This window comes from Xiphophorus hellerii, chromosome 18, assembly GCF_003331165.1.
Source record: "Xiphophorus hellerii strain 12219 chromosome 18, Xiphophorus_hellerii-4.1, whole genome shotgun sequence".
Taxonomy (NCBI): domain Eukaryota; kingdom Metazoa; phylum Chordata; class Actinopteri; order Cyprinodontiformes; family Poeciliidae; genus Xiphophorus; species Xiphophorus hellerii.
The window spans coordinates 20,045,146-20,071,082 of NC_045689.1; the positions used below are offsets into that span (position 1 = coordinate 20,045,146).

Consider the following 25,937-nt stretch of genomic DNA (forward strand, 5'->3'; position numbering starts at 1 on the left):
AAATAATAGCACCAATGTACTACCTTCCCTTCTACTAAATGCTGTGGAAACAGCAAGAGTAGACTTAGTTGTATTATGCACAACTTTACTTGGGATGCATCTTCTCTTTCTGCTTTGGCCTGGACGTTTTCCAGCTTGACTAAAAGGTTTCTTTATACTTGAATCTGTTCCTGTCCAGACATCCCACACGGCCTTGTCACCTCTCTCCTTCATCGCTTCCTCTTGGCTTTCCCCTCGTCTGGTTCAGTTTTCCTCTACAGTACTTACACACAAAACGGATCCAGTGAGAAACATTCATATAATTGTTCTTTTTTTATGTATAATATTTGCTACTTCTAGTCTGATGGTTTTGCAGAAACTTGACCAGAAGTACAATAGGTAGTAATTGAATTGAATCTTTGTGTGGACCAATCTTTTGTTATCTAGGATTGTGGCAACAATGGTCTTCACTTGGCAATATGAACATCAGTAATGGAGAACCTTTACAAGTAGTAGTTTGCTTTAAGGTATCAACTATAGCAGCCTTTAGCCAAAGCTGTTATTTAAGATAACAAAGTTTCAGGTGGTAATTTTGAATATTTTTCAACCATTTTCAGCTTATTTTTAGAGTTCTAGCACTAACAAGTGGATGATTAAAGTTTTCTTAAGACATTAAAACGGATGTGTAGTGTCTCTCTGTAGTGAGGCTCCATCTGGTTTCTCACAGTGTCCATGTATATACACTTACACACACACACACAAAAAAAACATCTGTGGGAAAACACTGCTGAATGTCCTTGCTGGGTAAGTCACAGTTGTTCTACGCTTTGAAAATCTTTAGCATGGCCTTTTAAGGAAAACCTCCCTTGGTTTTTGTTTTGTTTTCTGTATTTTAGATTTTTTTTAATTATTCTTTTACTGTTGCCCATGTAAAATTTGCTTCAGTGTGGTTGCTAGTCATTGTCCATCTTGATTTTCCTCCTTATTCCTGGCTCCTGTCCCTTTCTAGCTCTCTTCTCTCGGCTGATGTGGATCCACCCAGTGTAATTACAGAGCAGTTTGCTTGTGTAAGGAAAGCCTCTCCTGAACCAGCACTTTCTAAGAGACTTGCCAGTTCAGCCGTTCTGTGTGCACTGAAAGATTTTGGCACAGTTCGTGTTTGCAACGTAAAAAAAAAAAAGAGGCAGTTTTACTTGATTGTGATAAACATGTTCACCTTTTGAAGACTGTTTTTTCTTTGGTTCAAGTATGCAGGACATTGTGGACTATCTTTGGTATGCCCAGTGAAATTTTAGCCTTCCTTTTTGGTTTCTCTCTGAATCAGAAATCTGCTCCCACTGTGGCTGCAAATATGCTAACGTGAGAAACATAGTATTCAGTCCTTGGATAACTGATGTAATGCTGACTAAGTTGTGCCAGCTGGAGAAGATGAGTTTTTCCAACATATTTTAAAAAATATCCCCAAAATTCTGATGTTTCCCCCCTTTTTTCTTTGATCACTGATAACAAATATTTCAAATTAACTTTGTTAGATTAAGCATTACATAAAAAAGGGTGGTAACTTCTCTGTTTTTTTATTCCCTCAGCTTATCTTTCTTTACTGTAGCTAATCTCTATATGCAGCTGGAATTACTAAGATTAACCTAGCTTTATTTATTACAAAGTTGCACGGCAAAGCTGCACCAGGTCTCATTTCTGAACTGTTATAATGTTGGATCTATTGTACTCAAGTTTGGGGTTTCAGTTTGAGTTAAAAACTGGGGTTGCACGGATCACCATGGGCAAGTGCGGCATGATTTGTATTCACCCTTTACTCTGACATCTCCAAATAAAATCCAGTATTATCAATTGTTAGAACCTGGACTTTGGGGTGATTCCACAAAGTATTGATGTAAGGGTGTCAAATAGAAACACACTGCACACTTCTCAGATTTTTATTTAGACAAAAAGTAACATGCATCTATGGAAATGAAATGGTAATTATAAGATACGTTGAAGTATGGATTTATTATTTGACAAAATATGAAAAGCTTTGAATTACTGCATATTTGCCATATTAGTTGGAAGGGAACCTTACCTCAACCAACTAATCCACAGTGTCCAGCAACAGGTGGGGTAGGGGCAGCTCTGATATTTAATGCTACACCAGCACTTACTTTTGTATCTACTAAATGTCATACGGTTCATATGAACAGTATGATGTGAAATTTTCTTCTTTTGTAAAACAAATGATAGTAACCAAAGAGTATGGTGACGAGGTTTCAGAATGTGGGCATCTAGTTACATCACCATGCATCTATGCATGTAAGATGGGAATGTGCACTTATTTCTACAGGAAGTCATTGTTAAAACTTTCTGCCAGTTTCTCTCACACAGTGCTACGACTGTGCTCTTCTTGCATCATGGTGCATATTACATTGCGTGTTTCAGAGCGTGGTTGGATGCAGGCACAGCACAAAAACGTTCATAGATGGACTTTGGGCCCCAATGTAACTGTGGGTTGGTTTGGCCACTGAGCATTCCCTCATAGCTTTGTCACCCAGAGAAACATGAACTATGCAGCGCTCCTTCTCTTTTCTTTGTCTCTTTATCTTTCACTCACCTTGTCCTTTGTCTGTCTTATGGCATCTATCCGACGGTTCGGCTCATGCTCTAGCTGCAAGTTAAGAAACGTGCACAAAAACGGGAACGAGAGGCGGCGAAAGTGTCATAGTGCTGTTCCCGAATGGCTGCTGGGCTCACGGATCAAAGCTCAGGGAGAGGATGGTGGCGATGGAAAGATGGGAGCACCTAAGACCAGAGATACCCGACAGGCAGGTGGTGTTTGCTCTTTGTCTGTCCAGAATAGATTGAGTTTCAAACGTAATCATTGGCTTCAGTCTCACTTTTTGATTTCTTGATATTGTTGTGTAGGATAAATCTGGTTGTCTTGTTCGCTGAAAACTTCATCAAAGGCTTTGCAGCTATGTTTAAACATTTGGAGCAGCCTGAAAAGTGGACTTTGATATTTTATTGGGAAAATATCTTGTAATATTTTGCTCTATGCTGCTGTTGTCATATTACTTCAACACTGTCATGTGGATTTTACATCTGTGCTGTCACAACATCATTCACAGCATGTGGCTTACATTACTCTAGGCTTGTTCATATTGTTCTTGTGTTTCTTTTGATCACTGTGATCAAAGTCACCAGAACCAATGACATTAAACACGACATTTTAACAACATTGATTTTAACATATACTCAGCTTTGTACTCTGCAAGCCAGTTTATGGACTATAAATTCATGAGTCACATTCTTAGTTTGTAATCTAAACTTTTAAGTTGTTATTAATATTTGTCTGAGCTCATATAGATCATTTTTAAGTTCGATTGAAATATATAAGTTGTTGAGGGTCCTGCTTCTCTTTTTATGTTAAATCATAGAAGTTTCAAGTTATTTAGTTCCTTAGTTTCTGGAGACAGAAACTAAAGAAAAATATTTCAAATGATCAGGAAATCAATTTCTAGTAGTGAATAAATTGGGACAGCCCCATATTTAAAATCACACAGGTGCATCACCTCAGTACAGTATGAGAACATTAGTTAGTACTCACCATTTCGCAGGAGGTTTGATTTATTTTAACTGCAGGACAATGATTCACTCTGATGTGGTCCTGACTGTTGAAGTGACGGTCATCACCATCTGTAGATCAAAACACCTGCTGGAGGCCATCAGAAATAACATTGTGGTGGCAGATAAGTTAAGGGAGTTCAAAGAAGTCTCAAAAGAATTTAAAATCAGCCATTTCTTTGTTCAGTCTATTTTCAAAACAACTGCTAACATATTTAGGACCTCCTGGGCGAGCTCAATCTCCAAGAAACCTAAATGTCATCTTAAGACATTTATCATCTCTTGCTACTCTTGAAATGAAAGTGCATGGCTACACAATCAGAAAAAGACTTTGTAAGTATAGCTTTAATGGGAAGCGTGTATGTACATACATATTGGGCCACTTGGATGGACTTTCACCATCCTTCATGCTTTGATTTAAATCACCACACTAAGATCAAAAATCCTAGTGTGGTGGGCACATTGTGAGGATAAAAAAAGAGAATTGTGAGGAAAATCTTAACGTCTCTGCTAAAATTGTCATCACAAAAGTTCTCATACTTAATATCACAATGTTGTGCTAATATTCTGCATCCCAGCTAGAATGTGTTTGGTAAAAAATATTCATTCCATTATCTTTGCTTCCTATACCAAGTGTGTGAGATTGACAATTGCTGTAACTGCATGACTTTTTAAAAAATTGTGTAATAATAGGAAGAATAATAATTGTTACCAATACCATTTTTAGTCAATTCCGATTCCGATCTTTCTGGACTATAAATGACAGTATTTTTCTTCTGTCTTCCTGTGAGCGGTCAGTTGTTATACTGGAAGCAGAGGTGCCGTCTCGCTGTGTGAGTAAGGGACAAGTTGGGATGAAGCAACTGTTAGCTTTACATATTCTGAAATTACTTACTAATGATTTTGTTCCTGGTTTCACTGTGTATTAAATTCAAGTTTCATGAAAATAGATAAAATGTTATGTCAATTATATATAGCTTTGATATATTTTCCATATGGTGCAGGGTAAAATTGGGTTTTTTTCACATCTTTTTTTTCATAATTAACATTAGACATGATTTGAAAACTGATTCTTTCTTTTTTTTTTGCTCAGGTTATTTTTTTTCTAATATAAAATGTTTTACATAATCTGGAACATTAAAGCATGACAGAAAAGTAAAGACAGAATAAATGTTTAATCAGGTAAATATTCATCTTGTTTAATCAGGTAAATATTCACGTTCTATATTTGATATATCTCTCACTGATTTTTTTTATTTTTTATTTTTTGAGTCCAGTGTATCTGTTTTGTTCCTCTGTCCCTTGGCTGTTTCTCACACCCATCCATTGAAGTGGATATCTGGCCAAAAATAACAGCAGTAATCGCCATGGCAATGATGATGGTTAATGATGATGACTGCCATTTATCTGACCAGAGGAATGCGCTTGTGTTTGCGTGCGTCCCCTTAGACCTGCTGGAAGGGTTCACACGAGGCTCCCGTCACCCGGTGACAGCAGTCAGGGGGTTGTCGCTAACAGTTTCTCCTGAAACAATGTAGTCCTTCTTCACTGCTCAATGGGCTTTTTATTTTCAAGAAGACTTCAGGTTTTTTTTTCCCTCTTCAAGTATTTTATATGGAATATTAACTTTGCAGTTCTGTTGTTGTTAAGCATGGAGGAAAATGATCTAGGACAATGTACGTCAATCACAGTTAAACTCTTCCGGAAAGCAAGGTTTCCAGTAAATGTCACAGAAACACTGCGCTATTGTGACTGATCTCCAGTGCAAAACAAATGGATGATTTTGTTTTTGTCATCTATGGATATTTAAAAAGCAATTCTTCAGATGAGACACCTGAATCAAGAATGAGTTGCAGTCTCTTTTACTGTGGTGATTTATTTTCTGTTTTGGGTGTCTCTGTTATGTTATTCATAATCGTGCAGCTACATCTTCAACTAAAATGTTTCAAGGCTCTAGTTAAATGTTGAGCAGGCAAGAAGTTCACGACTGGAAGACGCTAAAATTCTAAAAATAGTTCCAAATCTGAATTTGAAGTAAAATCTTATTTCTTCTGGATGATAAAAAGGGAAGATGTGTGCTTCTATGTCCATCAAGGCTTTATTTACTCCTTTGTTCATTATCATTGCCTTTCTACACTGCCTGGCCAAAAAAAAAGTCGCCACCTGGATTTAACTAAGCAAATAGGCACAAGCCTCCTATTGGATAAGTACTGCATAGGCGATTATCTTTTAGTTGGCAACAAGTTATTTAACCCCAGCTGATGCAATGAGTAACTCCTCGTTTCTTAAACAACCATGGCAAAAGACACATCCTGTGGTCGTGGAAAAGATGTTAGTCTGTTTAAGAAGGGTCAAATCATTGGCATGCATCAAGCAGAGAAAACATCTAAGGAGATTGCAGAAACTACTAGAATTGGGTTAAGAACTGTCCAACGCATCATTAAAAACTGGAAGGATGGTGGGGAACCATCGTCTTCCAGGAAGAAATGTGGTCGGAAAAAAATCCTGAATGATCGTGATCGGCGATTACTTAAACGTTTGGTCAAATCAAATTGAAGAAAAACAACAGCAGAACTCAGGAGTATGTTTAATTGTGAACGCAAAAGCATTTCCACACACACAATGCGAAGGGAACTCAAGGGGTTGGGATTGAACAGCTGTGTAGCCGTAAGAAAACCTCTAATCAGTAAGGCTAACCAGAAAAAAAGGCTTCAGTTTGCTAGGGAGCATAAAGATTGGACTCTGGAGGAATAGAAGAGGGTCATGTGGTCTGATGAGTCCAGATTTACCCTGTTCCAGAGTGATGGGCGCATCAGGGTAAGAAGAGAGGCAGGTGAAGTGATGCACCCATCATGCCTAGTGCCTACTGTACAAGCCTGTGGGGGCAGTGCTATGATCTGGGGTTGCTGCAGTTGGTCAGGTCTAGGTTCAGCAACATTGTGTGCCCAAAGAATGAGGTCAGCTGACTACCTGAATATACTGAATGACCAGGTTATTCCATCAATGGATTTTGTCTTCCCAAATGGAACGGGCATATTCCAAGATGACAATGCCAGGATTCATCGGGCTCACATTGTGAAAGAGTGGTTCAGGGAGCATGAGACATCTTTTTCACACATGGATTGGCCACCACAGAGTCCAGACCTTAACCCCATTGAGAATCTTTGGGATGTGCTGGAGAAGGCTTTGCGCAGTGGTCAGACTCTCCCATCATCAATACAAGATCTTGGTGAAAGATTAATGCAACACTGGATGGAAATAAATCTTGTGACACTGCAGAAGCTTATTGAAACAATGCCACAGCGAATGCGGGCTGTAATCAAAGCTAAAGGCGGTCCAACAAAATATTAGAGAGTGTGACCATTTTTTGGTGGTGACTTTTTTTTTGGCCAGGCAGTGTAGTTTCTAACTTGTTTTTTTTCATTTGTTTTTACACTCTTTGGCTTTTTTGTGCCTGCCTCCATTACAAGCCATGCAAAATTAGATTATTTTATTTAACTAATATTTGCTTATTTGATTGCACAACGGGCTGCACAGTGGCGCAGTTGGTAGCTCTGTTGCCTTGCAGCAAGAAGGTCCTGGGTGCAACTCTAGGCTCGGCGTCTTTCTGCACGGAGTTTGCGTTTTCTCCCTGTGCATGCGTGGGTTCTCCCCGGGTACTCCGGCTTCCTCCCACAGTCCAAAAAACATGACTGTTAGGTTAATTGGTCTTTCTAAATTCTCCCTAGGTGTGAGTGTGTGCATGGTTGTTTGTCCTCAAGGGCCGGTGTCCTGCAGTTTTTAGATGTGCCACAGGTACAAAACACTGGAATGAAATGGCTTAGTTACCTCCTTCTTGTGTAGATCAGTTCTCCAGAGCCTTGCTAATGACCTAATTATTTTATTCAGGTGTGGTGCAGCAGAGGCACATCTAAAAGTTGCAGGGCAGTGGCCCTCGAAGACTGGAGTTTGACACCTGTGCCTTAGGTGATGTGCCAAGACTTCAACAGTTAGAGAAGAGTCCAGCAGTCCTACAACCAGGGAGCTCCTCTGTTTAAAAGCTATATGATGCAGAATTTTAACATTTAATTTGGCATACCTTGACGCAAAAGAGTCATAAAACGGCTAGTTATATGAACAGTTTTCTGTCACTAGGAGTACTAGGAGTATGGGTAAAACTCATTTATTACAGAATAAACTTACCAGGTGAACTTAGTTGACAGTAATTCTTAATTTTTTAAAATTTTTTTTGCCCATGCATGTACAGTTTTCAAGGTTGCCGATTTAGTTTATTTTTTCCTGCAATCACAGCCTCTCATTCACATATATAATTTTTTTTCCAGAAACTGTTAGCCATATCCTGAACACTGCCTAGTTATTTTTGCTTCAAATCATATAATAGAAAAGCCATCATGGAAATTGAAAAACAACTGGAAGAAACAGTGATGGGAAAACATTATAACCTGTTAAATATTTAGTCCTCCCAGAAGAAATATTTACATCTGTTTTTTAATGTATTAAATTCTGAAAAAGTCAATGGGTCCTTTACCAGTTAACACCAAATATTTGTGTTGTTTTATTCATCAAATGAAATAGTATTTTACACACTTTTAGTTGAAATAGCTTACGTGATTTCTTGTATGTTAAATTCATCCCACAACATCTCAATGCGATCAAGATCTGGGCTTTCACTCTGTCCAGGTCTTTCTATTTGTTAATTCTTAGCCAATTCTTGATAGATTGTTTGGAACCATTGTTACAGTTTAGCTCTAGTTCTGGATCAGCTTTGTTTTTTTCAAATTGTACCATATTTTTTCACATGCTAGAACTCATAATAAAATCTCTGATTGTGAGCTGACCTGGTGCTGCTGCTGCAGCAATGGATTCTGAAACCATGAGACCCTCAGCTTCACGGTTAACAGTTGTCTAGAGAGTCTTTTGTTGGAATGCTGTATTTGGTTAATGCCAAACATGTTGTTTGTCCTGGCGTCAAAATGATTTAATTCAGACTCATCTATTAAAAATACATCATTCCAGACGTCCTGGTCTTCGTCTGTCACTGGTAAACGTTTGTCCGGTCTTCATTTTTATTTTTAGAGAGCAAATGATTCCTTTCCCATTAAAATTTAACGTGCGGTCTGTTTCTGACAGTTCAGGCAGGTACTTTCCTATCAGCAGAAGTAACAACCTGCTGGTTCTGAAAACTTCCTCTAACCTCTTGCGTTCAATGTTCAGGGTGAATGTGCTTGGATGGTCAGACCCTCTTTCTCTCATCAAATACCTTCTTCGATCTCGCAGTGATGTTCACTCTGTCTTCAACAGTCGGGAGCATAGCTAAATATCTGTCCCTCAAAATGCTGAATAATAATGTCCTTAGCATGTGAGTGATTTTGGCTATTTGAAATGGGAATAAATGTGGAGGGTTAGTAACTCTCACCAGGAATTATCTTTTTTATTTTTATAACATTTCATTGTAAAATTTCAGAATTGTTTATTCCAGATTTTGTTTGTTAATTTTTTGAGTGAATTAACATTGTTTGTTGAATAAACCCAGATGTTCTTATATTTTTACATGCCTATAAATGCAGTCTGACATCCCTCTCATTCTGTAGTATTGATAATACCAACATGAATGACATAAAAAGGCAGCAGAAAAGCAAATGTAAAATGGGATCCAGCTTGTTAATAACATGCAATTTCATGTAAACAAGCTTTCTGTTGGCTTGGCGGTTTTACAGCTGGCAGCTTCTCACAAACTGTTTAAATCATCATCTATAAATCAAGCTGTGTTCACTCTCTAATCTGGTTGCACATTTTGATTAGTGCAAACTGTAGTTGAGTTTTTCACTAATTTATTTCACTCTCAAATAAATCAGAAATTGCATTCAGATTTACAGCAGTGAAACGCATATTTGTGTTCAAACTGAAGGCTGTGCTTTTGTCTTTATAAGTCCTTGTTTTCAATGCTCAGTTTTGTGTCGTTACTCAGCATCTGCAAGAACAAAGAACCTAATATTTAAAAACCTGCCATATTGGCTTTTAATTTGAAAAATGTGTGTGGAGGTGAAAACGACATGAATCCTGCCTTTTATGGAGCTATTTCTTCTGTGTTATCCTTCTAGCAAAAACCATAATTGTCTTCATTGAGAGGGCAGGGCAGGAAGTGGGTTTGGGGGAGGCATTTTCAGAGCATCGTGGACACACTTATGTACACACACACACAAATGCACACTAAATGGTTCTTGTGTCTGGTGAGAGGAAAAAGGAGAGAGGGGATTTGGGGGAGCTTTTTTAAGAGGCTATAAGAGCTGTGCGCTTTTTTTGGCTGGTGAAAGTTGATGGTCACCCTTTTGTGTATTTTTCATCATCCATGGCATCGATGTTTTTTTTTTTCCTTAGGAATGTGGTGACATCAGAGAGGCTAAAGTTTCAACTTAAGCTTAATGGAAAAGAAAGACATTTAGTGTCATTATGATAACTTTGTTTTACTCTTACTTGCCTTCAGCATTCACCTTCTAATATTATTGTTTCTGTTTGTTCAAGTTGTTTCCTTTGCCTTGTTTTGGTCTTTCTCTCTCCCCTTTCCTTTCACCTCTCTTTCTCTATTTTTAACTTCTCTCCCACTACGTTCACATCTGGATCTTATATACAGAGGGAACAGGCTTTCAGCCATAAAAGACTTTGTGTGCATGTGCTGGCGTTTGCCTTACAAAACATGTAGAGCTCCTAACATGAGTTATGTACCAAAACATAGACGGCCATATTTAAAAAGAAGAGTTGTTATGTACATTAAGAAAGAAATGAAAACCATGTCTTCTACTTTTTTTGCTAAACCTTATTTCACTTCACCCGTCTTGCCTTTTGAAGGTGGTCAAAGGTCCAAATGGTGCTGGAGCTTCTGTCAGACTCTTCCAGGTCAACTATCACCACAATGTGATAGTCGTCACCACCATCCGTTTGTGACTGGTTGAATGTAATGTGAAGCTCTTCAGGGTCCTCTGGACCCGACACATTGCTACACAAATACAGAACATTTACATTTTAAATTACAGTTGGTACCTTCATGATAAAGCAAGACACATTTTAGACTTAATCATACTTTTTCTTACTTTTATTTTTAGCTCACATGTGTTTGCTAATGTTTGCACACATCTAGTTCAAGTTTTCAGTGGGACCTTGTAACCCAACCACTTCTCTGGTTTCGGATGGGCTTATGTAGGTTTTTAGCCCACAAAAAAAAGAAGAAAAAAAAAAAAGAGCAAACATACGACGGCTTCAATGATTTCTTCAAATGTAAAGTTTTTCACCCCAGGTGAAGAGATTCCTTATCTTTTGGTGAGAATGAAGGTCAAAGGACGCATTCAGCTTCATGGTTTTTGTTTAAATCACTTTGACTCCTAATAATGCACAAGTCTGAACTGGAAGTGATCCACGTCATCTTTGTAGGCAAGTGCACCGCAAAACATAGATGGAGCATGTCTTTGAGACCAACAAAAAGAAAGTATAAGGACATTCTTGACCAAGGTGCAAAGAAATGTATATCAACAAAATCGCTGCTGTCCATATTGCCCCGTATGAGACAGAATGAAATGTCTTTAGTGTTGTTTTGTCATATTTATCATTAGATCAGGTTAGCAGTAGGATTTTGCTATAACAATTTATGATTTTTATTATACGTCAATGGTGTTTTTGGGGGGGAGCATTTTCTTGCTGTAGTTCTAAAAGTTTTCCCTCAACAAACATGAGGAGATTCTACCAAATTATAATAAAATTCAGTATTGACTATCACTTCACAAATGAACAGATTAGCTGAATAATATACATGAATCCATGGTGAACTTATACAGTGTAAGTGTAAGTTGTGAGCTTATAATCAGTTTTCTTGCTTTCTTCACAGTTTAGCTTTATGGATGCAAAGCCAATAAATTCCAGTTCAAGTCACAATTTTATCACCAAAAGAAATAAGTTGCTGTCTCAGATCCTCAGTGTTGCTGGTTCAAATGTCAGCTTGAGGCTTTATTGCAGGTTCTCCTCATGCATGACCGTCAACCTGTTGTTTACTGCAGTTTCCTCACACACTTTTCAAAAATCATAATATGTGAACTGGAGACATGAGCAGTCACGTGACTGCAGTGGACTGTGGACCTGGCCTTGACCCGAAGCTTAAGTTTTCTACCTTACCTCAGTTAATTTATAAATGTCTTCCATCTCAGAGTTGTTTTTGTAATTTTCAGTAAGCATTGTTGTCTTTGACACTGTTTTATTTTAAACAAGCCTGGTCCTCCAGATCACTCTTGTAGCGATCTTTTCTTTCATCTGCAGGAATATTCCTGACCTCCTCCAAGACCTGTTTTATCACACGTTTTTGTGAGAAAACCAGTTTTGTTTTGTTTTTTTCCTGAAATGTGTTGTTGGCAACAGCCTTACAGAACAAGAGTGCTCAGACAAATCCACTTTCATGAAGCCTGGCAACTTATTTAGCAGCTTCATTAAAAAGGACCTTGGTACAGATCAGAATTAATGGGTTATTTAATGGGTTCTTCTTTTGCCATAAACTTGACTTTGAGTGTTTTATGCAACAAGTTTCTTTTGTGCATAGACTAATAATCATGCTGTTGTCTTTTTAAACGTTTTTTTTTTCAACCTTTGAAGTATAGAGACTGTCAGCCTTCAACTTGGTGGTCCACAGAACATCATCAATTTATCGTCCACCTGACTTTTGAAAAACTCTCCTCATTGCTTTCGGAGTGTAATAGGCTCCTCCAGATCTTTTAAACTTTTAACTCTGAGAGTGCTGAGCAAAGCACTGTTCTTACCCAAACTATGATTTAAGAACCATTGACATGATGACCTCTAATCTTGCTAATGGTAGGCTGTATTTCTGACAAGAAAAAAAATATGCCTGGTTCCTCCAGAAGGCGGGACTGAAAACGCCCTGACCAGCTGACAGATTTTTCTACAGCTACATTGACTCTGCTAAACCACTTTTGCTGACTGTCGTTTTTAAAGTGTAAAAACATCCTTAAAGAGCTGACATGGCATTTGTCATCTTTTATTAGCAATTAGCATTATTAGCTTATTTAAAACAATCAGTAACTCAAAGTGTGTGTTGTGTGCTCTGGCAAAAAGCAACGTACAGTATGTGCTTTTGTAAAATGCTGTTGAATTTTGTAATTATTTTTTAAATTTTTTTTGTCTGTTTAATATGCTCCATGAATAGAGTTTACTGTCTTGCTATTTCCCCAATGTGAGAGTTATAAAAATCTGCCAACATTTGCAAATCCAGCATGTTCCAAGACAGACAGATTTGGACTTTTCAAAAGGATACAACTTTTATCCTTTTGAACAACTTTGCCGTTTGAGTCGTCAGTTAAATTCTTTGTATTTTGAGAGAAAATATAGATTTGTTTGTGTTTCTTCTGATCTGTCTTTTAAACTGCTCACTGATATCAAATAGCTCAGTCTTCTTCTCGCAGTAAAAACATCTGCACGGAAGAATGTTGTCATTAACTCAACATGATGACGCTTTGTATTACATGTTGACTGTGGAAAAAGATCAGAGCTTTCGAGTGTGTTTAATTGAACTCTAGATTGTTTGTTTGGAAAGTCTGGTTTATTTTGGAAGGTGAGAATGTTTCATGGAACTGCAGATCTAAGAAGGAAACTCAGATCCACTAAAAAAAAATATTGGTCTTGGTCTGCTTCAGCTAACCAAATACATAAATCTAACCCAGGGCATTGTGGGTAAACACAACCAAAATCAAAAACAGTACAGCGAGATAGCTGGGAGAGATGATTTTGTTGAGTGAGGATGAGGCAATAACACTGAAAGAAATGCATCCAAATCAAAATATATGACTGGTAAATGCATGTTTGTTTTGCAGGAAACATTCTTAGAAAAAATAGCAGTTCAGGAGACAAAAAGTACCAGATTCCCCAGATTTCCCTGGTGTGAAGAGCTAGCTGCCATTATTTGTACTCAAAGCATCACCAAGTCGGAGACTACATTATTCAACAGGTCCAGTCCGTTTGACAAACTGTTTCATGAAAGAAAATTTGGATCAGCAACTCAGTGGCAACTCCATTTGAGTTGAGTCTCAAATCATAATGGGCCTTCGGGACTTCCTAGCTTCTATCTGGTGGATGACCAATCAGGGCCAGGCAACCATAAGAATGTCCAATTCTGGGTCATCAGCTGATTTTTCTTCCTATCTCTGGTTGTCAATGAATTAAATATAACTATTGTTATCTGTTCTGTGCGTTGGGAGATCTGGCTTTAAGATCCTGTAGTAAGTCCAGTGATTGAGTGAAGAGCTGTTGTTTGCGTTGGATATGCGTGTGTATGTGTGTGTGCTCTAATAATAGAGAAAGGAATGGTGCAGGCCTGGGAATGTTGTCCCCTCTGGAAAAACAAACTTTTCTTTCCTCCCTTTCTGTCCCCCTTTCTGTCCGTTGCTCTCCATGTGAGATGGGAATGACACGATGGGGAGGGAAGGGAAAAGGATAGTAAGATGGAGAAAGACTGCATGAAAGTAAGCAGAGCATAGACGTGGTGTTTGGAAAGAAATGATAGTGGTTTGTTTTATCACTGCTTAGGAGTTTTTCACAACAGGTGCTGTTTTAAAAGGTGATTTCAGGGTTGAATTACTGACACTAGTCAGGTAATCTGAGAAATTAATTTACCACATGTCAGAATCCAAAATAAACTCATGAACTGAAAGGATCTTAAATGGCCAATTAAAAATATGTGGCTTTTTCAGAGCAGAAATAAATATGACATTCTTGAGCCTAAATCATTAGAGATGATTAGAATAGGACAAAATGTTACTGCTTTAATTACTAGATGGTGCTTTAAAGTACGACATGTTTTTACTCCATGCATTTTTCCATTGCCTCTGACCAGCTGTACTGTTAAAGAAATCAGCCACACAGGATGATGCCACCACCACAATGTTTCATAGTTGGGTCAACGTCTTCAAGGTGATTTGGTAACATCCACACATTTTTTCTAAATGGGAAAAGATTTTCATCCTTTTTCCACATTGCACAAAAACGATATTTAGGGCACCTTCAACACATTTTTTTGCTGTTTTGTGAATGGATTCCAGAGGGAAACCTTCACCCTCCTGCATTTGTGTGAATTTTTGGTGAAATTTCCGCAACCTGTAACTTGACTTATAACCCCAAGAATGTCATATGCATCATACATAGCAACACTAGCGGATTCCATTTTTGTGATTGTCATGCAAGACTTTTAATTAGGTTTTGTGGTTTGCCGTTGTTGTTTTCTGCTTGCCTCATGTGGAGGCTTTATGCTCATGCCTCATACTCAATGTTTACAGTTCTAGTGGATTAAAAGCAGCATTTTGGGCTGTTCTCTGTGCTTCTGTGTAAATTAAAACATTTCTGAAAATAACCCCATATGGATGCAGGTGTTGTGAAAATGGCAACCTGTTCTGAGGAAAAAATGTTCTTGTGTGGACAAGACCTTAGTTTTCATCCACATGGTTGCCAACTTGTCTTAAAGCAATCTCCAAATGAGACTTCTTATTATCTTTTTCTACAACAGCTTTCTTTTCTGTAAATGCATACTAATGGAGTGCACAACTAACCAATTGAGGTGCAGATCTTAAAATCATAATGGATGATTTTAAAGTAATATCAGAAGTAACGGACATAAAGATCAGCAAGTAGGATTTCGGGGATAAGGTTTTTTCAGAGTTAGTTTTGGTTTTAGACTCCAACTTTTCAAAAATGTGAAGAATGTCCAGAGACATGTTTCTAAACTCTTCTGTTGCCCATAGCACCTGCTGGACTGATTTCTGTGTGAGGACATGTTCATCCTTGGTCCAGTGTGCCTCTGTGCCTCCACCTGAAACTCTTGGAGTGGAAGAAAGTTTCTCTGATTTATGGTGAAGGAGCAAGAAGTTTGCAAGAGTTGCTTAGAGAGAAATAAAAGCATACAGGATCATAAAAATTCTGCAGTGTATTTCCAGCTGTGAGTCTCCCTGTTTTTGTTCCCACTTATGGAAATCTTCTACTCCAAAGTAACATCGATCACCTTGTTTGCTCAGGTTTTATGTCTGGGCCGGGGTTACGCATGCAAACGCATTCCTTTTTGTGCAGTATGTGTGGATGGATGCATTGTTTGCGAATGTGTTTATGCAGACATGCTACCTGGATTCCTGCATTCCAGTCCTGCATTTTGGGCTCAGACTACAACATTCTGGGAAGTATGGAGCAGGGAGGGGTTGAAATGAAAATATAAGGGAGGAGAAGAAGGAGTGAGAGGAGTCTTGAGTTGAGTTCCTTCCATTCTGAGGCAAAAGTCCCATGGGAATTATCTGTCCCTTAAACAGACTGACTGTGATGTAACTTCCCATAGTTTTTGTATTTTTATTTTCCAGCCTGTGCCCTGGGCCATGGGCATATTTTGTTGTACTTTGTTAGGTTATATTTAGCTACAATCCTAAAATTATAATCTAGATTCGCTCGCCTTGATTAAAAACTACAACATTTTAACCACGTGTTTTTTTTTTTTCTTTTTAGCTTAAACGTCCGATGTGCATGCAGCAGTGATATGGAGAGCAGCTTTGGTTTGAATTTGGTCAGCAATTGTTTGCTGATCTAATCGCTCAGTTTGAGAGCAACGCTGGGACTGAGCCCGTATAACACACATTAATGCTGAGAGGCACACACACGTAACACTACCATATAAGGAGAGAGCAAGAGAGAATGGGACAAGGTTGAAAAGGAGGGTCTTCCTTTCCTTTCTTTCCACCACCTCTTTCTTAAACTAATGCCGTCCTGAAGTTCATTTTGGTCTACAAGCGTTCACTTTCACTCATTCATCCCTTTGTGTTTCTTTTATATACCCTTCTCTTTCATTCTCATACTTTCCAGTCGGAATCAGTTTCTCTCTCTCTCTCCCTTATCAGATAACGGCTGCACACCAAGATTTTTGGGAAGTGCTTTCGCTGGCATTAAATGCTTTCTTTCCTCCTCAGCCTTTGCTCAACCTTATTCATTACCTAAATGACCGTCATTGATACCAACTGAGTTTAAACACATGGGCTGCCTAAAAATACATTTCTTAAATTTGTTACATTGTCGATGAAGCATGAGACTGAGTGAGCAATACTGGAAGCCTGATGTGAACTTGACATTTTGTGTTTGAAGTGATTTGGCATAATTTAAATTTTATATTTGACCTTTTGCTTTTTAGCTATTAAACACAGTTTTAAGGACACTTTTTCTCACAGTAAGAATCATTTTGTGCCAATTTTACCTTTGCCATTGTTGGTTGCTTCTTAGCTGAAAAAACTGGAAACCGAAATGTCTTCTGCGAGTGACTTTTCATATCCTTCTTGACAACCTGTGATTTAAAAGTGATAGAAAAATCCGTTTGTTACTGAAAACAAATATGCTAACATCAGTCTGATACATCACATCTGTTATCATGAGGGTTACTGGGAGTTGTGGTAGTTTTAAAATTTTACAAAATTAGTCAAGTTGTATACCAGAATCAAAACCAGACTTACAAGCAAAAACAAGGAAACAAAGTTTCAAGAGCTCAGAGTAGACATTAAGTATAAATATATAAACTTTAAAAGAGTAAAAACAAAGTAAAGCATTTGACTCCACACTGTCTAAGGTTCAATTTGACAAACACCCTCTAAATTATGGATTATGGGGGTGACATCAATATAATGTGGTGTGTTTTTTCTGTAAAGAGCGACTGACTGGAGCACTTTACAAAATGAATGACATCATGATGACAAACATTATGTGAAAATATTAAATCAATATTTCAAAACAGAAACTTAAAGCTTGGGGACAAATCGGTCTTCACAAATAGACCATGATCCTAAAAATGTCACTAAATTAGTTGAAAAGGTGGTCGGAGAATAACAAAGTCACTGTTTTAGAGTGGGCATGCCAAAACCCCGATCTCAATGCCAGTATACAGAATTTAGATCTGAAAAGGTGTGTATAAGCCAGCCTGCAGACTTGACTCTGTTGTCCCATTTCTGTTCAGAGGAATGGGCCACAGCTCCAGCAAACTATTGAGAAACTGGTGGAACGATACCCAAAACATTTGACCAAAGTCAAAGGTAATTCTATCAAATATTAGAGAAATGTATCTAAGTTGGATGAACGTAATTATAAAGTTTCTTTAAATGTTTTCTCTCATTATTCTGGCATTTAATTGACTAAAGACATTTTGGTATTCCTACTGATCCAGAACAGGAACGTTTTCAGTCGAATTTAATGTCAGTAAGTAAAGAAAATGTGTTTTTAACATAATGTGCAATAGTTTTGACCGTAATTGGGAATAGAGTGCAATACAAACATCCCCAGCAACACGCAAGTTGTATATGAGCAATATAAACTGTTTGTGAGGTACAAGTTAAATTAAATGTGAGATTTAAGCCTTTTGATTACAGTTTATCTCCATAGTTCAAATAAAAAAAGTTACTTTAAGTGCGGGGATTGTTTACAGGTCTGAAGTGAAAGCTTCATTGGAAAGGTTTTGTCTACATCAGTGTGATGTAATGCAAAATAATGTGTAATATTTTTGTTCTGGACCCCACGGTGCGTTGAGGAGGAGTTAGAAAGTGGAGTGTGACACATTTGGTGAATATTTTAACAAGGCAGTAGTTAATGTGTACAGTTAAGGTGACTCGGAGCACCCCCTGCGGATTATATCCAGTTTCTGTGTGTTTGTGTTTGGAATGCAAGTGTTTCAAGCTTGGTTATAAACAGCTTCTTTTTCCTGGGAGTATCCGGTGTGTAGGGGTGTGTGTGTGTGTATGTGGGGGGTGGGTGTGGGTGGATGTGTGTGTGTATGTTGGTAGTCGAGATACAAAACATGTTTCCCTTTTTTAGTTTTGTCTCACTGGGAAAATAACTTAAAAATGGGAGGGGGGCATTCATCTTTGGTATGAAGATCCTCCTCTGTTCACATAGACAGTGGGCTCTGAAGTTTGACTGCACTCTTCCACAAGCTCATGTAAAATCTAAGTGCTTGTTTACACAATTGCTGCTGTAAGAATAAGCCAAAGCACAGGTTATTACTTTAGCAAAGAGTTTTATTATTGCTGGTTTCCTCGATACCTACCAAATATTTTTATTTTTTAAAATAGAAAACCTTTAAGAAATAAAATAGTCTTCATCCCTTACCTACTGCAATCAGTGATCAATATTGTGGTGTTTTTGAAAAACTAAAACATTTTCCTAATCTTAACCAAACATTCAGAGTTCCTTGATATTATTAGGCGTCAAAGTAAAGCAAAGCTAACCTGGACGAGATCTGCAAAAGCTGTGAATTGAGCAGGAGTTTCACTATCAGTATTATTCTTATCTTGTCCTGTAGGAAATAATAATGATGTTTTTTTTTTCTTTGTGCTATTATGTGTGACAAACTGGGATTATTTGTTTTGTTTAAATAATGCTGGACTTTATGTCAGTTGGAGCCAATTTACATCCACTAAGGATTTTTTTTTTTGGTTGACTTTGATTCCTTATTTAAACCGTTACTTAGGATATTAAATGACAGATCACTTTTTTTTTTTTTAACAAACATTTAAAGAAAAATAACACTTCTGAGGTTGTTTTGACAGCACAGAGTAGTTTTTATGTTACGGTTTTTTATGTTAGGTAAACAGCTGTTCTAACTTGCATATCAGTCTGGATGAATCTACCTATTATCTTGTATATTATATGCACTTGTTTTCAAAGCCACGCTAACTCATAATTAGCTTTATGTTCTTCTGACTTTATTTGTCACACGTTGCCACTACGTTATTCAAAGAAGATCTATTATGCAAAATTTGCTTTTAGTGTGTTTTTGTCCAAGTACTTGGACTATTTCTAGTCCAAAAATTCAACTTCAGGATTCAACTTCTTCAGCTCTGCCTACTTTAAGCTTCTCTGAACTGTTGTAGGACGTCTTCATGCCCAGGTCTACTCAACTTTTACACTCGCACATGAAAATGGCTGCAAAGAAATGTGCAATTATGATCAACAATTGCACAGATGTGCAATTATATTGCACATCTGTGCAATTGCAAACATTTAGATTGATAGTGCAATTAGATTGCACATCTAATTGCACAGATGTGCAATTATGATCAACAATTTGAAGTTGAACTCAAAAAAAGTGAGACTCTTTTTTACGTTTTCTAACTTTTTGCTAGATTGCAATTGTGATTATTAAGTCACAATCGGCGAACACTGCCCCATTACCTAGCAACCCCAGTGAAGCTCAGCCCCTCACAAAGCAACCCAAGCGGTGCTCCAGCACGTTTCGTTTTACTACTGTATGCACTGTGCAATGGCTGTTGAATTCAGAAAGCAGTTGTTGCTGCATTCTGGTTGGTTGTGCAGCAAGCTCTTTTTCTGCTTTTCAAAGATGTATGGTTATATAATTGCACACCTGAAGAGCTGAAGAAGTTGAATGTTATTATCTAAGAAGGATTTTATGTAAAAACCAAACAAACAAACAAAAAACCCGTAATGACCTTGTTTTGTATTTCCCGTAGACCTATCCTAGCTTTTTCCAGGAAGTATAATGGGTCCTCTGTAATGACCTACCTCCTTCACAAAGACTTCTGCCACGTATCTGTTTCCATTCACTTACTGTATCTTTTGTGTGTGTCAGACCCAGTTATTGGAACTTGACAATGGGACACATGTTGTTCCTTGGAGATTTGTGATGCAGCTGCACTTCCTATTTAGTGTGTTTCTGCAGTATTGTTATATTATATTGTTTGGGTGAGTATAATAATAACAGGGTTTTTTTTTCCTTTTTTTGCTGTTTGCTGTCTCATTCATGCTTTTTGTACCATTTGCCTGTTTCTGTGGTAACTGGAGTTGCTGACCTGCCTGTAGGAGATGTTCATTACACAGATTTTGTTTTCTTTTAATCTTTAAAAAATCTCTCCTGTGGCTACATTTTCTTGCGTTTAAAAGGGAAGCATGTAAACTAGCTCCTTTTTGCACCAAGTACAGCAGCATCTGTATTTGTGAAATTTACATTTTTGTACATGCCAACATGAGAAGTGACTCTCTCATATCAATCTCATCTTTATCTGCCAAGACCTAATCTTTTTTTTGTTACTGAATTGTGTCCATCCGTCTGGCATCTGGTTTACTCTTCTAGTTTACGAGTTTCTTTCTAAGGAACTCTGTGGGAACTCTTCAGCTTTCCATTCACTTCTACACAGAGGTAAACTTCTGCAGTTGTGCTGCCCAGCTTTCAAATGGATGATGAAAATAAGAGGAAAAAGTTGATTACTCTAAAGCTTTTGGCATTTTGAGAGGTTAAGACAGAGCAAAAACTACAACATCCAGTAGGTAGTTTCATAAAAATGTGTCCCGGTTGGTTCTTTTACAACTCTATCAGATAATTTCTCAATGTTCCTGTTGTAAGATAACTGTCACATTAGCAGTGGAAATCTAATCTACATAGTTGACAAACATTAAGGATGTTGATGACATCTTCCTTAGTTTTGCTGTTTTGTTCTTTGCTTATTGCCACGGCTACAAAAACTGTCCCAGGGATTGTTTTCCGGCTAACCCTAGTTGCAACTTTTGTCAAAGAGCATTTTTAAACAAAAAACATCAGAGGCTTGAACTTGACATCTTTGTCTCAAAACCAACTAGGATTAATATTATGCTATTCTTATGCCCTGGGCTATGTTACTATTTTGGTCCATTGGGGGGTTAAAGTTTTCTCAAATTTGTTCCCTTTTTATAAAACCCAGGTGTTTTTAGTTACCCTAGCTGAACTGAAACAGTAAAGGTTTAGCTAGAATTACAAATGATGATGGGTGTCTCATTTTCAAGAAACAATGTTTCTTGAAAACCATGGAAACATGGTTAATTTTCAAGAACCATGTTTCTTGAAAATGTGATTTTTCAAGACATTGAAATAACCATTGTACTCCTAAATGTAACCTCACACTTTTAAGGTCAAAGTTATGTGCCATTTGTGAAGATCTTCACAAAACAGATTTCATTGATCAGCTGAGTGGATTCTTTCAAGAATAGCTAAAAATGGAGATGTAAGGTTTTTGCCCAACAGAGATAATGTGTTATTTAAAGTTCCAAGCATTTCAGTGATCTAAAAGCTTTTATTTTGAAGGTTTTCAGAAAGATATTGTAGTTTATCTGATATGAAAATGTATATTATTTTGACTTTCCCGTACTGCGGCTACAGTAGTGATACTCTAAGAACTTTCTGCATGTTATCTTACTTAGTATCAACTTGTATGAAGCTAATGGCTGCTGGAATAGTTAGAAACATCTTTTAAAAGCTAATATCCAATTGGTAAAAAATGTGACTTGTTGCTTTTTGATGGTTGAAATCCACCTTCTCTTCTTCATTTGCCGTCTGCTAGTTTAATTGATGACATGCTTCAAAATTGCATTCTTGAATAACCAAGTTTTACTTCTAATAGCGCTGTACCCAAATCTGTTTAAAAAGTAATTTCATTTTAAGACATGTATACTAACAATCAGCTTTTTTATTTTACTTATTTTATGGTAATTCTAAAATGGTTCACTCCTAAAATTGGCCAAATTTTCACTTTTAACCCAGGAAGTGCATACAAGGGAGCATCTCAGTTTCACTTATTGGTTTCTGCTTCTTATTTGTTATCAAATATTCACAAGCTGCACAAAACTGAATGAGGAGTAAAAACTGCAGACCCTGTATTTCTCATTCATTTTATTTCATAACATCACAAACTTTGCTTCCATGTTCACACAACTTGACGCAAACAAACATGACATTACAATTTTGAAATAACTGATGGAAAACAACTTGGCCTTCTTGATAGCGCCATGGTTTTAAAAATAATGTGACTGAAGATTTTTTAGTGGGTACCTTATCAAATTCTGCATCTAGCACTTTTTCTCAGTATTGTATCTCACAAGATTCAAAGCACCAGGCAGTATAGGTTTCGGTTGGACAGGCTGAAAAACCTTCTTCTAATTTGTTGTTTCTTCTCTAGCTGCCCTGGTTTGCTCTGACAGTGAGGTGTCTCTGTTTACATCGCTTTTAAATATTTTTCTCTTGATTAAACAAAAGCAAGCCTCTCATCACTCTCTCTTCTGATTCTTCCTGTACACCCTGAGACACCTTCTCATTTAATCTTACTTTGATTTGTCACAGGCCAACTCCCACTCTGTTTTATTGCTGGAGGTGCACCAAAGCTCTGTTTTAGCCGCCTTTTTAAAACCACAATGTTTGCATGTCTAATGACACAAGAGAAATAACCTCTTTGCTAGATACACAGGATTACAGGAAGCAAGGGGTCAGGAATGTTGTGGAAAGTAGGATAATGATGGAGAAATGGAGGTAACCAGGGAAATGGGTGAGGAAGGGGTAAAAGAAAAAGAAAGAAAGAGTCTAAAGTGAAGCTTGAAGAGAAAAAAGAAAGTGATTAAAAATACAGTACACTTTGGTAAAATTCACACATATGTTCAGACTGGATTGATAACTCCTGAATCAGCATTTCCTCCTATTTCATCTTATCGCGTTCTCATCTCTCTCTGTTTTAGTTTCGAATAAATATTGCTGTCCCTGTGTGAGGACAGGCTAGAGCGCTGTTGAGGAGCCACTGATGAGAAATTCAGCTGATGGTGCCTTTTAAAACTTTTTGCACCACTTGGATTTTCAAAAATAACTCACGACACGCAGAATAGAGATTTTGTTGTGTGGGAGGAACCGTGACAGGCAGGAGGGAAGTTCTTGTAAATTTGAAGAGAAAGGAAAGAGGCAGAGGGCATCAGAAAGGACAAACTGGGTGGGAAAGACAGATGCAGAGAAGGTATTTCCGGAGTGGTGTTGGGGTTAAAATTTCTTTGTGTGGCTGATGGCTATCGCTGGAGCCTGTTGCACTGTGGGACGGGGTGCCGGACAGGAAGTGGAAGGGATGTCAGATTACAGCTTGCTGTAAACCTTGAAACTGAAGACGAAGATGCTGCAGAGTGGATCAAAGGCTCCTCCTGGTGTTATCACAGCAACGCTGTTCTCTTCAGAGGAACTTTATCAGGATCTTTCCACCCCTGTTCGAGCAAGACAAAAACTGTAAACTTGATTATTTTTGATTTAAAACCAAATTGATAAGCTATTTTTGACAAAAGGTGTTTGGTTTGAAAATACTTTGACCATTTTTGATGTATTTAAATGGATGGATGTTTAATTTTTCTTCCTCAGAAACTGCGTTTTATGTTTATATAATAATGTAATAAGATATTGATTTATTGTTAACAAGATAGGAGCATTCTTTTTGTGAAGTGTTGACCAGGTGATACCACTGTTAGGCTAAATATTTTATTTTCAAGTATTAGTCCCAACACTCTCTCAAACCTAATTTAAGGACATGGTTAAAATATTTCTTTGAGAAATGGGAGACTCCTTCTGGAAGGAAGATCAGTTTTTAGTAATTTCTTCTGCATATGATTTGAAGTGTTATTCTTATGCTTGTTAAAGAAGTGCACATTTTCATAATGTCATACAATTACACGCAAACACACATAAATACTATTTGATATATGATTTTACCCAAACAGCAAGTATAAAATTTTTTAGAGTACTTTTATTTTCTAGAATATTTACTCAATTATTAAATGACAAATAACAAATACTGCTAGAAACTAAGTAGATAAATTGTTGCTTTGGTATCATTCTAGTCTTGTGCTTTATTAAGACATAATATCAGATCTTCACGTGTTTGGACAGGAGTAAGGGAGCATCCTTGTTCTGTCTGTCTGTGTGTTTGCATATGAGCGTCTGACTCCTGTGGCTAGTGCTGTCCTTGTTGAAGCCTCACCTCTCAGGGACAAAAAGCTCTTTTCACCACATCTCTTTCTGCCATACACACACTCTGATGCATGCCATCCCATAAGGGCGTATTTAGAGCGCAGGAAGATCTTATCACCTGTGAATTCTCTGTAACGTGCAGATATAAACTATGGTTTCTATAACTGGGGAAGCTCTGGTTTTATACTAGCCTCCATCATTTTAATCCAGTTTTCTCACAGTCAGTGATTTGCTGACTTTGGTGTTTTTACATTAACATTATTTTCAAATGGAAGCCTGACAAAATGTTTCCCTTTGGTCTGTGCTGGTTCCTTTTTTACTCTAAGTTACTTTTATTTTTAAAAATACCTTAATTTGTCACACCAGCTGGCTGTCATACTAAAGAATAGAAAACACAGTCAATTAGTAAAGATTTGTTCTTTTTATGAATGCTGCCCTCTTGTGCTTGTGTGTATTTTTCATATTAAGGAACATAGCACACAGAACCTCATCAGCTTTTTAGTGAAATGTCTGATCCCATCTCTGTCTAGGCAGAGATGGGAAAGAAGTTTCTTTTCTTTTATATGGAATGAAGAAATCCTTGCTCAAATATTTCTGCTCCCAACATCAACATTGGGAGCAAACGGGGCCACCGACACACCAACACACTCACATGGTTCAAGCTGTAAGCCTGCACAGGTGCAGGATGAAAAATCTGTTTTGATCTGTTTGGACAACCCTCCGTTGACCTCTCCCGAGGTAACACTCAGTGTCTCACACTCACACACCCACAAATGTGGGACCCGCGTGTGTGCTGACAGGTGCTGCATTTTTGTCACATGCTTATTGATGATTACGACGGCGTTTTATGGGGGTGACGACGCGGGTCAGGGGTTGGGTAGCACTGACTGACGCGATAAGAACACAGATTTCCAAACAGGGTGGAGACGGAGTCTGAGGTCTCTCTGGTGTTTTGTTATTTCTTAGTGCTGCTGATTTTGCTTCTCTGTCTCTACCATACCGTCAACACAGTTTCCTTAATGAATTTTTTTTCTTGTGAATGTGTTAATCTAAAACAAACTGAGTGCCTCTAACTCGTCTGGCTTTTTTATGTTGTTATAAACCCCCCTCCTCACCCTCGTCCTCTAGCATGCACTTGAAAGTAATTGGAACATCCTGTTCGCTTCTTGAAAAGGATGCAGTGATCTTCATTCAGCCATGTAGTTACAGTTTGCGTGAAGGATATGTGTGTGAGAAAGAGACAGAAAGGGAATACACACCTCAGGGAAATCTGGGTCAGCTCGCCACGAGCCCGCAGCACAGACTGTGTTCCCTTTCTTCATCTTAGTTTATCCACACACGTGCTCACATGCATACCTCTTTTCCCCTCCATCCTTTGTGACCCAGCAACTACATTAGTCCTAAGCTAAACAGGAAATGCTGATGAGTTGCTATGGGAACAAGATACCACTGCTGCTGACATGTGACTCAGAGGACACATATGAGGATGTCCTGTTTGTGCAAGTTGGATGCAGCAAAATCCCTTTAAAGATGT

General features: G+C 37.8%; 1 protein-coding gene and 1 long non-coding RNA gene across 2 annotated transcripts in view; one reads left to right on the forward strand and one right to left on the reverse strand.

The window, feature by feature from the left end:
• The window catches only part of arhgef17 (Rho guanine nucleotide exchange factor (GEF) 17), a 70,944-nt gene that overhangs the window by 13,603 nt on the left and 31,404 nt on the right, over positions 1 to 25,937 (forward strand). The window lies entirely within an intron of this gene.
• On the reverse strand, positions 22,289 to 25,819 carry LOC116707641 (uncharacterized). Its single transcript, XR_004336545.1, has 2 exons — positions 25,663 to 25,819; positions 22,289 to 23,646 (listed from the first exon to the last, which is right to left on the reverse strand). It is a non-coding gene; the product is annotated as an uncharacterized LOC116707641 (long non-coding RNA).